Consider the following 14624-nt stretch of genomic DNA (forward strand, 5'->3'; position numbering starts at 1 on the left):
GAACACGACTGCAGGCCACAGCCCTTCCCGCCTCCTCCTCCTCCTCCTCCCACCCCGCCCCCGCCCCCGCCCCCACCTGGCGCAGGGCCCAGAGACACCTCAGACACTTGCTACCCAAAGTGCAAAGGGCATCAGTTGCTCCTCCAAACCCCCCCACCCAGCCCAGCAGACCGCGTTGTCCAGCCAGCCCCCAGGCCTCCCTGGGGCGCCCAGCAGAAAAGTGCAGACACCCACCGGACCCTCAATCTCAGTTTTCGGATGTTTTTGCCACTCTAAGGACCCGCAGGCCAGCTGGGCCTTCTGGCAGCACAGAGAGCCCCGGAATCCGACCTGGAGAGCTGGGTGTACGTCCCCATGAGGAGGCGGTCCCCACCTCCGCGGCTCTCCCCTTGCGGGGAGCGGCAGCCACGGGGCCTCAGAGAAGGCACCAGGCTGGGCCCCCACGGCACAGCGGGAGCACGTCCCCCGCAGGCCACTTAGGGACAGGCGGCCGGCCGGCGGACGGTTGGGTTGTGCGAGACGCCGCGGCCGCCCTGCTACCGGGTTCCTGGGAGGGCGTCCTGGAACCAGCGTCCACACCAAGCCCTTGGAAGGCCCAGGCGACGGAGGAGCCCCGTCAGGCAGGGGCCGAGGACGGTGACGGCCCGGGCGGGGAGGAGCGTGTCAGGCAGGGGTAGAGGATGGTGACAGGTGACAGGCCGGGCGGGATGGAGTCAGTCAGGCAGGGGCCGTGGAGGAGACGGGCTGGGTAAGGGTTAGGGTTAGAGTCAGGACACAAGTCACAATCGCAAAGACCTGGAAGCGACCCGAGTGCCCATCGACCCACGAGTGCGTAAATGAAATGTGGCGCGTGGACACCACGGAGTGCTATTCGGCTGTGAGGAGCAGCGGTGAGGGGGCACCTCTCGTGGTTCTCCTGGCCAGAGCTGGAACCCGTTCCAGTAAGCCAAGCATTCCAAGAATGGACACACGAGCACCACGTGCTCGCGCTCACCAGCAAATGGGTACGAACCGATGGACACCTAAGTGGACACAGAGGAATCACCTTCATCGGGTGGGTGTCGGGCGGGTGGGGGGAGGGGATGGGCATACACATCCATTAGGAATGGGGTGGGTGCGCACCGACTGGGGGATGGGCGCACTTGAAGCTCTGACCCGAGGGGGGAGGCTGGGAGAGGGCAACGCACCCGACCTTAACATTGGTACCCCCACAATACGCTGGAACAACATGAGAGGTAAATGAATAAGAACACGGGGGGGGGGGGAGAGGGGGGCACGGGCAACACATGTCACCTTAATACTTGGACTCCCATCATCTGCTTGAAAAGAGAGAGAAAAGAAAATGCAATAATAGAGATAAGAGACACTTTTTAAAAATAATGAATCCGGCCGGGCGCTGTGGCTCACGCCTGTAATCCTAGCTCTTGGGAGGCCGAGGCGGGCGGATTGCTCAAGGTCAGGTGTTCAAAACCAGCCTGAGCAAGAGCGAGACCCCGTCTCTACTATCAATAGAAAGAAATGAATTGGCCAACTGATATATATATAAAAATTTAGCTGGGCATGGTGGCGCATGCCTGTAGTCCCAGCTACCCGGGAGGCTGAGGCAGAAGGATCACTCGAGCCCAGGAGTTTGAAGTTGCTGTGAGCTAGGCTGACGCCACGGCACTCACTCTAGCCTGGGCAACAAACCGAGACTCTGTCTCAAAAAATAAATAAATAAATAAATAAATAAATAAATAATGAATCCGAAGAGAAAAGTAAAAGGAGGCCTGTGGAGCAGGTCGGGGTGTGACTCCGGATCCCCCAACATCAGGTGCCACCACCAAAGATTCCTACGTGTAGCCCATAGAACCCCAAAAGCAACGGGAGGAGTTCTGGTCACATACTCCCTCAAAATGACATCCTGGCCTTCTTCGGGAACTCCCTCCCCTCTCAGACTCTCAAGGTTTCCTCCAGCGTGTCGGTTCCCACAGAGCAGACCTTTGGTCTGAGACCTGACAGTCCAGAAGCCACGCATGCTGCCGCGTGGCGGCGGTGTGGCGGCTCGGGACAAGAGGAGGCCCCACAGTGCGGGCTGGGGCGCCAGGCACCGCGGCGGGCGCTGAGGGTGGGGGTCACCCCCACCCCGGGCCGCCCCCGCACTCCCAGAAACGCGACAGAACCAGAGGCAAAAAAAAAAAAAAAATAAAAAAAGAAGAAGCCTACGGCACCCGGTATTCCCGGGCGGTCTCCCATCCAAGTTCTAACCAGGCCCGACCCTGCTTAGCTTCCGAGATCAGACGAGATCGGGCGCGTTCAGGGTGGTGTGGCCGTGGACGGCAGAGGGCGCCCCTGCCCCGCTCAGGAAGCCGAGCCTCTCTGCGCTTCCCCGCCGCCTCCTCCCGCCCCAGGCCCCGCGCCGGCGCTGACCCGCGCCGGGCCGGGCCTGTTGAGTTCGCCGGCCGGGTCCGGCGGGCTCCGAGGGACGGGGGTGACAGGCGGGGCGGGCAGGGAGCGGCGGGCCGGGGTTGGGGGCTGTCTCTCTATACACACACACTCACACTCACTCACTCACTCACACTCACACAAGATGCGCCTCCACGGCTGGACCCGCCAAGGTGGAGACCTTCCAGCCCCCCTCCTCTCCTCGCCTGGCCTCCTTCACCTCCCCGCCCCCACCCCCAGCGCGCTGACTGCGCACGGGCGGGCGGGGCGCTCGCCCTTTGACCCCAGCCAGGGGCCGCCCTCCCCCACAACCCCTTTCAGTTGCGCCCCCCACCCTGTGGCCGGGCGGCCGCCTATTCCCCCGGGCCAGGGCTGGGGCACAGCGCACGGGGGAGGGGAGCGAGTGTATGGGGCGTCTCTCTCTCGGGATGTGTCCCTTGGGTGGGGTGGGGTGGCGTGGTTTGTGGGGCGCTGAAGAAATCAGTCCCCTCCATCTCCTCCCTCTGGAAAACCCCCAAGCCCTTGGAGAACTGCCGGCAACGCTACCGTGGGGGCCGGGACCCTCCTCTGTGTCCTCCTGTGGCCCAGTCCAAGGGGCCTGGGCCTGGCCGGGGCTGCATTGGACCCCAACCACCCTGGCGTGTGGACTCGCTAAAAATCGGCGACTAGATATTGGATTCCAGCGTCATTGAGGTCATTTCACTAATGAGTGCACCGGAAAGAGTTTCCTAATCCATCTGTGAGGGTGGCAACTGAAAGAGAATTTGAAAGCTGACAGAATAGGCGAGGAAAGGCATAGGAGATTTCCACACCCAGTAAGGAAGCCTTTCCCGAAATGGAAGAAAGAAAGGAGCAAACAGAGACACCGGTAGCCCGCCCGGATCAGAGTCTGCCCCTGACAGAAAGTACCCTGACCAGGTTCACCCGTGGGTGGGTGGCGAGCTAGCGGCATTCAGAAGAGCCAGGCCCGCGGTCTGTGCAGAAGACACCTGCACTCGGGTGTGTGTGGCGGCACAATTCCCAAGCAGCTCCAGATGTTAATCCAAGGAGAAGCCAGGGAGTTCCCAACGCCCCAGGTGTCCTCAGCCCACGACTGGCTGCTGTGGGAATGCGAAGCCCGGCTCCTTGTCTCAGAGCAGGGCAACCAGGAGGTGTGATGTCCACACCGGGGTTCCTAGGAGGATCAGACTGAAGCTGGGACTTGGCCTGAAAGTGTCCCCTCGCATGGCCACCCCCTTCCCCTTCCTGCTCCTCTACTCCTGGTGCCCCTCCATCCAGGGGCCAGACCTTAAAGAGTCACCCGCAAGAGAATCCTGGTCCCAAAGGAGCCTTCTGGGGGACCCGTGCTGAGAGAGGTTGTGGGCAGGGCCCGCTGGGGCTCTGCCCGACCCAGGGCTGAGAGATGCAACCTCCCAGCTCTGGGTCCCTGCAGGAAGTGTTGGCAAGCACAGGGCCAGTCCTCCAAAGGCCCAGGTGCAGGGAGCCCAGGCCAAGCAGCCCGTGGAAGAAGCCACATGCTGTGCCACCCCGGGGAACACGACTGCAGGCCACAGCCCTTCCCGCCTCCTCCTCCTCCTCCTCCCACCCCGCCCCCGCCCCCACATGGCGCAGGGCCCAGAGACACCTCAGACACTTGCTACCCAAAGTGCAAAGGGCATCAGTTGCTCCTCCAAACCCCCCCACCCAGCCCAGCAGACCGCGTTGTCCAGCCAGCCCCCAGGCCTCCCTGGGGCGCCCAGCAGAAAAGTGCAGACACCCACCGGACCCTCAATCTCAGTTTTTGGATGTTTTTGCCACTCTAAGGACCCGCAGGCCAGCTGGGCCTTCTGGCAGCACAGAGAGCCCCGGAATCCGACCTGGAGAGCTGGGTGTACGTCCCCATGAGGAGGCGGTCCCCACTTCCGCGGCTCTCCCCTTGCGGGGAGCGGCAGCCACGGGGCCTCAGAGAAGGCACCAGGCTGGGCCCCCACGGCACAGCGGGAGCACGTCCCCCGCAGGCCACTTAGGGACAGGCGGCCGGCCGGCGGACGGTTGGGTTGTGCGAGACGCCGCGGCCGCCCTGCTACCGGGTTCCTGGGAGGGCGTCCTGGAACCAGCGTCCACACCAAGCCCTTGGAAGGCCCAGGCGACGGAGGAGCCCCGTCAGGCAGGGGCCGAGGACGGTGACGGCCCGGGCGGGGAGGAGCGTGTCAGGCAGGGGTAGAGGACGGTGACAGGTGACAGGCCGGGCGGGATGGAGTCAGTCAGGCAGGGGCCGTGGAGGAGACGGGCTGGGTAAGGGTTAGGGTTAGAGTCAGGACACAAGTCACAATCGCAAAGACCTGGAAGCGACCCGAGTGCCCATCGACCCACGAGTGCGTAAATGAAATGTGGCGCGTGGACACCACGGAGTGCTATTCGGCTGTGAGGAGCAGCGGTGAGGGGGCACCTCTCGTGGTTCTCCTGGCCAGAGCTGGAACCCGTTCCAGTAAGCCAAGCATTCCAAGAATGGACACACGAGCACCACGTGCTCGCGCTCACCAGCAAATGGGTACGAACCGATGGACACCTAAGTGGACACAGAGGAATCACCTTCATCGGGTGGGTGTCGGGCGGGTGGGGGGAGGGGATGGGCATACACATCCATTAGGAATGGGGTGGGTGCGCACCGACTGGGGGATGGGCGCACTTGAAGCTCTGACCCGAGGGGGGAGGCTGGGAGAGGGCAACGCACCCGACCTTAACATTGGTACCCCCACAATACGCTGGAACAACATGAGAGGTAAATGAATAAGAACACGGGGGGGGGGGAGAGGGGGGCACGGGCAACACATGTCACCTTAATACTTGGACTCCCATCATCTGCTTGAAAAGAGAGAGAAAAGAAAATGCAATAATAGAGATAAGAGACACTTTTTAAAAATAATGAATCCGGCCGGGCGCTGTGGCTCACGCCTGTAATCCTAGCTCTTGGGAGGCCGAGGCGGGCGGATTGCTCAAGGTCAGGTGTTCAAAACCAGCCTGAGCAAGAGCGAGACCCCGTCTCTACTATCAATAGAAAGAAATGAATTGGCCAACTGATATATATATAAAAATTTAGCTGGGCATGGTGGCGCATGCCTGTAGTCCCAGCTACCCGGGAGGCTGAGGCAGAAGGATCACTCGAGCCCAGGAGTTTGAAGTTGCTGTGAGCTAGGCTGACGCCACGGCACTCACTCTAGCCTGGGCAACAAACCGAGACTCTGTCTCAAAAAATAAATAAATAAATAAATAAATAAATAAATAAATAAATAATGAATCCGAAGAGAAAAGTAAAAGGAGGCCTGTGGAGCAGGTCGGGGTGTGACTCCGGATCCCCCAACATCAGGTGCCACCACCAAAGATTCCTACGTGTAGCCCATAGAACCCCAAAAGCAACGGGAGGAGTTCTGGTCACATACTCCCTCAAAATGACATCCTGGCCTTCTTCGGGAACTCCCTCCCCTCTCAGACTCTCAAGGTTTCCTCCAGCGTGTCGGTTCCCACAGAGCAGACCTTTGGTCTGAGACCTGACAGTCCAGAAGCCACGCATGCTGCCGCGTGGCGGCGGTGTGGCGGCTCGGGACAAGAGGAGGCCCCACAGTGCGGGCTGGGGCGCCAGGCACCGCGGCGGGCGCTGAGGGTGGGGGTCACCCCCACCCCGGGCCGCCCCCGCACTCCCAGAAACGCGACAGAACCAGAGGCAAAAAAAAAAAAAAATAAAAAAAGAAGAAGCCTACGGCACCCGGTATTCCCGGGCGGTCTCCCATCCAAGTTCTAACCAGGCCCGACCCTGCTTAGCTTCCGAGATCAGACGAGATCGGGCGCGTTCAGGGTGGTGTGGCCGTGGACGGCAGAGGGCGCCCCTGCCCCGCTCAGGAAGCCGAGCCTCTCTGCGCTTCCCCGCCGCCTCCTCCCGCCCCAGGCCCCGCGCCGGCGCTGACCCGCGCCGGGCCGGGCCTGTTGAGTTCGCCGGCCGGGTCCGGCGGGCTCCGAGGGACGGGGGTGACAGGCGGGGCGGGCAGGGAGCGGCGGGCCGGGGTTGGGGGCTGTCTCTCTATACACACACACTCACACTCACTCACTCACTCACACTCACACAAGATGCGCCTCCACGGCTGGACCCGCCAAGGTGGAGACCTTCCAGCCCCCCTCCTCTCCTCGCCTGGCCTCCTTCACCTCCCCGCCCCCACCCCCAGCGCGCTGACTGCGCACGGGTGGGCGGGGCGCTCGCCCTTTGACCCCAGCCAGGGGCCGCCCTCCCCCACAACCCCTTTCAGTTGCGCCCCCCACCCTGTGGCCGGGCGGCCGCCTATTCCCCCGGGCCAGGGCTGGGGCACAGCGCACGGGGGAGGGGAGCGAGTGTATGGGGCGTCTCTCTCTCGGGATGTGTCCCTTGGGTGGGGTGGGGTGGCGTGGTTTGTGGGGCGCTGAAGAAATCAGTCCCCTCCATCTCCTCCCTCTGGAAAACCCCCAAGCCCTTGGAGAACTGCCGGCAACGCTACCGTGGGGGCCGGGACCCTCCTCTGTGTCCTCCTGTGGCCCAGTCCAAGGGGCCTGGGCCTGGCCGGGGCTGCATTGGACCCCAACCACCCTGGCGTGTGGACTCGCTAAAAATCGGCGACTAGATATTGGATTCCAGCGTCATTGAGGTCATTTCACTAATGAGTGCACCGGAAAGAGTTTCCTAATCCATCTGTGAGGGTGGCAACTGAAAGAGAATTTGAAAGCTGACAGAATAGGCGAGGAAAGGCATAGGAGATTTCCACACCCAGTAAGGAAGCCTTTCCCGAAATGGAAGAAAGAAAGGAGCAAACAGAGACACCGGTAGCCCGCCCGGATCAGAGTCTGCCCCTGACAGAAAGTACCCTGACCAGGTTCACCCGTGGGTGGGTGGCGAGCTAGCGGCATTCAGAAGAGCCAGGCCCGCGGTCTGTGCAGAAGACACCTGCACTCGGGTGTGTGTGGCGGCACAATTCCCAAGCAGCTCCAGATGTTAATCCAAGGAGAAGCCAGGGAGTTCCCAACGCCCCAGGTGTCCTCAGCCCACGACTGGCTGCTGTGGGAATGCGAAGCCCGGCTCCTTGTCTCAGAGCAGGGCAACCAGGAGGTGTGATGTCCACACCGGGGTTCCTAGGAGGATCAGACTGAAGCTGGGACTTGGCCTGAAAGTGTCCCCTCGCATGGCCACCCCCTTCCCCTTCCTGCTCCTCTACTCCTGGTGCCCCTCCATCCAGGGACCAGACCTTAAAGAGTCACCCGCAAGAGAATCCTGGTCCCAAAGGAGCCTTCTGGGGGACCCGTGCTGAGAGAGGTTGTGGGCAGGGCCCGCTGGGGCTCTGCCCGACCCAGGGCTGAGAGATGCAACCTCCCAGCTCTGGGTCCCTGCAGGAAGTGTTGGCAAGCACAGGGCCAGTCCTCCAAAGGCCCAGGTGCAGGGAGCCCAGGCCAAGCAGCCCGTGGAAGAAGCCACATGCTGTGCCACCCCGGGGAACACGACTGCAGGCCACAGCCCTTCCCGCCTCCTCCTCCTCCTCCTCCCACCCCGCCCCCGCCCCCACATGGCGCAGGGCCCAGAGACACCTCAGACACTTGCTACCCAAAGTGCAAAGGGCATCAGTTGCTCCTCCAAACCCCCCCACCCAGCCCAGCAGACCGCGTTGTCCAGCCAGCCCCCAGGCCTCCCTGGGGCGCCCAGCAGAAAAGTGCAGACACCCACCGGACCCTCAATCTCAGTTTTTGGATGTTTTTGCCACTCTAAGGACCCGCAGGCCAGCTGGGCCTTCTGGCAGCACAGAGAGCCCCGGAATCCGACCTGGAGAGCTGGGTGTACGTCCCCATGAGGAGGCGGTCCCCACTTCCGCGGCTCTCCCCTTGCGGGGAGCGGCAGCCACGGGGCCTCAGAGAAGGCACCAGGCTGGGCCCCCACGGCACAGCGGGAGCACGTCCCCCGCAGGCCACTTAGGGACAGGCGGCCGGCCGGCGGACGGTTGGGTTGTGCGAGACGCCGCGGCCGCCCTGCTACCGGGTTCCTGGGAGGGCGTCCTGGAACCAGCGTCCACACCAAGCCCTTGGAAGGCCCAGGCGACGGAGGAGCCCCGTCAGGCAGGGGCCGAGGACGGTGACGGCCCGGGCGGGGAGGAGCGTGTCAGGCAGGGGTAGAGGACGGTGACAGGTGACAGGCCGGGCGGGATGGAGTCAGTCAGGCAGGGGCCGTGGAGGAGACGGGCTGGGTAAGGGTTAGGGTTAGAGTCAGGACACAAGTCACAATCGCAAAGACCTGGAAGCGACCCGAGTGCCCATCGACCCACGAGTGCGTAAATGAAATGTGGCGCGTGGACACCACGGAGTGCTATTCGGCTGTGAGGAGCAGCGGTGAGGGGGCACCTCTCGTGGTTCTCCTGGCCAGAGCTGGAACCCGTTCCAGTAAGCCAAGCATTCCAAGAATGGACACACGAGCACCACGTGCTCGCGCTCACCAGCAAATGGGTACGAACCGATGGACACCTAAGTGGACACAGAGGAATCACCTTCATCGGGTGGGTGTCGGGCGGGTGGGGGGAGGGGATGGGCATACACATCCATTAGGAATGGGGTGGGTGCGCACCGACTGGGGGATGGGCGCACTTGAAGCTCTGACCCGAGGGGGGAGGCTGGGAGAGGGCAACGCACCCGACCTTAACATTGGTACCCCCACAATACGCTGGAACAACATGAGAGGTAAATGAATAAGAACACGGGGGGGGGGAGAGGGGGGCACGGGCAACACATGTCACCTTAATACTTGGACTCCCATCATCTGCTTGAAAAGAGAGAGAAAAGAAAATGCAATAATAGAGATAAGAGACACTTTTTAAAAATAATGAATCCGGCCGGGCGCTGTGGCTCACGCCTGTAATCCTAGCTCTTGGGAGGCCGAGGCGGGCGGATTGCTCAAGGTCAGGTGTTCAAAACCAGCCTGAGCAAGAGCGAGACCCCGTCTCTACTATCAATAGAAAGAAATGAATTGGCCAACTGATATATATATAAAAATTTAGCTGGGCATGGTGGCGCATGCCTGTAGTCCCAGCTACCCGGGAGGCTGAGGCAGAAGGATCACTCGAGCCCAGGAGTTTGAAGTTGCTGTGAGCTAGGCTGACGCCACGGCACTCACTCTAGCCTGGGCAACAAACCGAGACTCTGTCTCAAAAAATAAATAAATAAATAAATAAATAAATAAATAAATAATGAATCCGAAGAGAAAAGTAAAAGGAGGCCTGTGGAGCAGGTCGGGGTGTGACTCCGGATCCTCCAACATCAGGTGCCACCACCAAAGATTCCTACGTGTAGCCCATAGAACCCCAAAAGCAACGGGAGGAGTTCTGGTCACATACTCCCTCAAAATGACATCCTGGCCTTCTTCGGGAACTCCCTCCCCTCTCAGACTCTCAAGGTTTCCTCCAGCGTGTCGGTTCCCACAGAGCAGACCTTTGGTCTGAGACCTGACAGTCCAGAAGCCACGCATGCTGCCGCGTGGCGGCGGTGTGGCGGCTCGGGACAAGAGGAGGCCCCACAGTGCGGGCTGGGGCGCCAGGCACCGCGGCGGGCGCTGAGGGTGGGGGTCACCCCCACCCCGGGCCGCCCCCGCACTCCCAGAAACGCGACAGAACCAGAGGCAAAAAAAAAAAAAAATAAAAAAAGAAGAAGCCTACGGCACCCGGTATTCCCGGGCGGTCTCCCATCCAAGTTCTAACCAGGCCCGACCCTGCTTAGCTTCCGAGATCAGACGAGATCGGGCGCGTTCAGGGTGGTGTGGCCGTGGACGGCAGAGGGCGCCCCTGCCCCGCTCAGGAAGCCGAGCCTCTCTGCGCTTCCCCGCCGCCTCCTCCCGCCCCAGGCCCCGCGCCGGCGCTGACCCGCGCCGGGCCGGGCCTGTTGAGTTCGCCGGCCGGGTCCGGCGGGCTCCGAGGGACGGGGGTGACAGGCGGGGCGGGCAGGGAGCGGCGGGCCGGGGTTGGGGGCTGTCTCTCTATACACACACACTCACACTCACTCACTCACTCACACTCACACAAGATGCGCCTCCACGGCTGGACCCGCCAAGGTGGAGACCTTCCAGCCCCCCTCCTCTCCTCGCCTGGCCTCCTTCACCTCCCCGCCCCCACCCCCAGCGCGCTGACTGCGCACGGGTGGGCGGGGCGCTCGCCCTTTGACCCCAGCCAGGGGCCGCCCTCCCCCACAACCCCTTTCAGTTGCGCCCCCCACCCTGTGGCCGGGCGGCCGCCTATTCCCCCGGGCCAGGGCTGGGGCACAGCGCACGGGGGAGGGGAGCGAGTGTATGGGGCGTCTCTCTCTCGGGATGTGTCCCTTGGGTGGGGTGGGGTGGCGTGGTTTGTGGGGCGCTGAAGAAATCAGTCCCCTCCATCTCCTCCCTCTGGAAAACCCCCAAGCCCTTGGAGAACTGCCGGCAACGCTACCGTGGGGGCCGGGACCCTCCTCTGTGTCCTCCTGTGGCCCAGTCCAAGGGGCCTGGGCCTGGCCGGGGCTGCATTGGACCCCAACCACCCTGGCGTGTGGACTCGCTAAAAATCGGCGACTAGATATTGGATTCCAGCGTCATTGAGGTCATTTCACTAATGAGTGCACCGGAAAGAGTTTCCTAATCCATCTGTGAGGGTGGCAACTGAAAGAGAATTTGAAAGCTGACAGAATAGGCGAGGAAAGGCATAGGAGATTTCCACACCCAGTAAGGAAGCCTTTCCCGAAATGGAAGAAAGAAAGGAGCAAACAGAGACACCGGTAGCCCGCCCGGATCAGAGTCTGCCCCTGACAGAAAGTACCCTGACCAGGTTCACCCGTGGGTGGGTGGCGAGCTAGCGGCATTCAGAAGAGCCAGGCCCGCGGTCTGTGCAGAAGACACCTGCACTCGGGTGTGTGTGGCGGCACAATTCCCAAGCAGCTCCAGATGTTAATCCAAGGAGAAGCCAGGGAGTTCCCAACGCCCCAGGTGTCCTCAGCCCACGACTGGCTGCTGTGGGAATGCGAAGCCCGGCTCCTTGTCTCAGAGCAGGGCAACCAGGAGGTGTGATGTCCACACCGGGGTTCCTAGGAGGATCAGACTGAAGCTGGGACTTGGCCTGAAAGTGTCCCCTCGCATGGCCACCCCCTTCCCCTTCCTGCTCCTCTACTCCTGGTGCCCCTCCATCCAGGGACCAGACCTTAAAGAGTCACCCGCAAGAGAATCCTGGTCCCAAAGGAGCCTTCTGGGGGACCCGTGCTGAGAGAGGTTGTGGGCAGGGCCCGCTGGGGCTCTGCCCGACCCAGGGCTGAGAGATGCAACCTCCCAGCTCTGGGTCCCTGCAGGAAGTGTTGGCAAGCACAGGGCCAGTCCTCCAAAGGCCCAGGTGCAGGGAGCCCAGGCCAAGCAGCCCGTGGAAGAAGCCACATGCTGTGCCACCCCGGGGAACACGACTGCAGGCCACAGCCCTTCCCGCCTCCTCCTCCTCCTCCTCCCACCCCGCCCCCGCCCCCACATGGCGCAGGGCCCAGAGACACCTCAGACACTTGCTACCCAAAGTGCAAAGGGCATCAGTTGCTCCTCCAAACCCCCCCACCCAGCCCAGCAGACCGCGTTGTCCAGCCAGCCCCCAGGCCTCCCTGGGGCGCCCAGCAGAAAAGTGCAGACACCCACCGGACCCTCAATCTCAGTTTTTGGATGTTTTTGCCACTCTAAGGACCCGCAGGCCAGCTGGGCCTTCTGGCAGCACAGAGAGCCCCGGAATCCGACCTGGAGAGCTGGGTGTACGTCCCCATGAGGAGGCGGTCCCCACTTCCGCGGCTCTCCCCTTGCGGGGAGCGGCAGCCACGGGGCCTCAGAGAAGGCACCAGGCTGGGCCCCCACGGCACAGCGGGAGCACGTCCCCCGCAGGCCACTTAGGGACAGGCGGCCGGCCGGCGGACGGTTGGGTTGTGCGAGACGCCGCGGCCGCCCTGCTACCGGGTTCCTGGGAGGGCGTCCTGGAACCAGCGTCCACACCAAGCCCTTGGAAGGCCCAGGCGACGGAGGAGCCCCGTCAGGCAGGGGCCGAGGACGGTGACGGCCCGGGCGGGGAGGAGCGTGTCAGGCAGGGGTAGAGGACGGTGACAGGTGACAGGCCGGGCGGGATGGAGTCAGTCAGGCAGGGGCCGTGGAGGAGACGGGCTGGGTAAGGGTTAGGGTTAGAGTCAGGACACAAGTCACAATCGCAAAGACCTGGAAGCGACCCGAGTGCCCATCGACCCACGAGTGCGTAAATGAAATGTGGCGCGTGGACACCACGGAGTGCTATTCGGCTGTGAGGAGCAGCGGTGAGGGGGCACCTCTCGTGGTTCTCCTGGCCAGAGCTGGAACCCGTTCCAGTAAGCCAAGCATTCCAAGAATGGACACACGAGCACCACGTGCTCGCGCTCACCAGCAAATGGGTACGAACCGATGGACACCTAAGTGGACACAGAGGAATCACCTTCATCGGGTGGGTGTCGGGCGGGTGGGGGGAGGGGATGGGCATACACATCCATTAGGAATGGGGTGGGTGCGCACCGACTGGGGGATGGGCGCACTTGAAGCTCTGACCCGAGGGGGGAGGCTGGGAGAGGGCAACGCACCCGACCTTAACATTGGTACCCCCACAATACGCTGGAACAACATGAGAGGTAAATGAATAAGAACACGGGGGGGGGGGAGAGGGGGGCACGGGCAACACATGTCACCTTAATACTTGGACTCCCATCATCTGCTTGAAAAGAGAGAGAAAAGAAAATGCAATAATAGAGATAAGAGACACTTTTTAAAAATAATGAATCCGGCCGGGCGCTGTGGCTCACGCCTGTAATCCTAGCTCTTGGGAGGCCGAGGCGGGCGGATTGCTCAAGGTCAGGTGTTCAAAACCAGCCTGAGCAAGAGCGAGACCCCGTCTCTACTATCAATAGAAAGAAATGAATTGGCCAACTGATATATATATAAAAATTTAGCTGGGCATGGTGGCGCATGCCTGTAGTCCCAGCTACCCGGGAGGCTGAGGCAGAAGGATCACTCGAGCCCAGGAGTTTGAAGTTGCTGTGAGCTAGGCTGACGCCACGGCACTCACTCTAGCCTGGGCAACAAACCGAGACTCTGTCTCAAAAAATAAATAAATAAATAAATAAATAAATAAATAAATAATGAATCCGAAGAGAAAAGTAAAAGGAGGCCTGTGGAGCAGGTCGGGGTGTGACTCCGGATCCCCCAACATCAGGTGCCACCACCAAAGATTCCTACGTGTAGCCCATAGAACCCCAAAAGCAATGGGAGGAGTTCTGGTCACATACTCCCTCAAAATGACATCCTGGCCTTCTTCGGGAACTCCCTCCCCTCTCAGACTCTCAAGGTTTCCTCCAGCGTGTCGGTTCCCACAGAGCAGACCTTTGGTCTGAGACCTGACAGTCCAGAAGCCACGCATGCTGCCGCGTGGCGGCGGTGTGGCGGCTCGGGACAAGAGGAGGCCCCACAGTGCGGGCTGGGGCGCCAGGCACCGCGGCGGGCGCTGAGGGTGGGGGTCACCCCCACCCCGGGCCGCCCCCGCACTCCCAGAAACGCGACAGAACCAGAGGCAAAAAAAAAAAAAAATAAAAAAAGAAGAAGCCTACGGCACCCGGTATTCCCGGGCGGTCTCCCATCCAAGTTCTAACCAGGCCCGACCCTGCTTAGCTTCCGAGATCAGACGAGATCGGGCGCGTTCAGGGTGGTGTGGCCGTGGACGGCAGAGGGCGCCCCTGCCCCGCTCAGGAAGCCGAGCCTCTCTGCGCTTCCCCACCGCCTCCTCCCGCCCCAGGCCCCGCGCCGGCGCTGACCCGCGCCGGGCCGGGCCTGTTGAGTTCGCCGGCCGGGTCCGGCGGGCTCCGAGGGACGGGGGTGACAGGCGGGGCGGGCAGGGAGCGGCGGGCCGGGGTTGGGGGCTGTCTCTCTATACACACACACTCACACTCACTCACTCACTCACACTCACACAAGATGCGCCTCCACGGCTGGACCCGCCAAGGTGGAGACCTTCCAGCCCCCCTCCTCTCCTCGCCTGGCCTCCTTCACCTCCCCGCCCCCACCCCCAGCGCGCTGACTGCGCACGGGTGGGCGGGGCGCTCGCCCTTTGACCCCAGCCAGGGGCCGCCCTCCCCCACAACCCCTTTCAGTTGCGCCCCCCACCCTGTGG

General features: G+C 62.1%; 4 non-coding genes across 4 annotated transcripts; all 4 read right to left on the reverse strand.

The window, feature by feature from the left end:
- Positions 1 to 2198: 2198 nt before the first annotated feature.
- Positions 2199 to 2317, reverse strand: LOC142873810 (5S ribosomal RNA). Its single transcript, XR_012921783.1, has one exon. It is a non-coding gene; the product is annotated as a 5S ribosomal RNA (ribosomal RNA).
- Positions 2318 to 6154: 3837 nt separating this feature from the next.
- On the reverse strand, positions 6155 to 6273 carry LOC142873811 (5S ribosomal RNA). Its single transcript, XR_012921784.1, has one exon. It is a non-coding gene; the product is annotated as a 5S ribosomal RNA (ribosomal RNA).
- Positions 6274 to 10105: 3832 nt separating this feature from the next.
- LOC142873812 (5S ribosomal RNA) lies at positions 10106 to 10224 on the reverse strand. The gene has a single exon (XR_012921785.1). It is a non-coding gene; the product is annotated as a 5S ribosomal RNA (ribosomal RNA).
- A 3833-nt stretch (positions 10225 to 14057) lies between these two features.
- On the reverse strand, positions 14058 to 14176 carry LOC142873814 (5S ribosomal RNA). The gene has a single exon (XR_012921787.1). It is a non-coding gene; the product is annotated as a 5S ribosomal RNA (ribosomal RNA).
- Between the last annotated feature and the right edge of the window lie 448 nt (positions 14177 to 14624).

This window comes from Microcebus murinus, chromosome 11 (assembly GCF_040939455.1).
Source record: "Microcebus murinus isolate Inina chromosome 11, M.murinus_Inina_mat1.0, whole genome shotgun sequence".
Classification (NCBI taxonomy): domain Eukaryota; kingdom Metazoa; phylum Chordata; class Mammalia; order Primates; family Cheirogaleidae; genus Microcebus; species Microcebus murinus.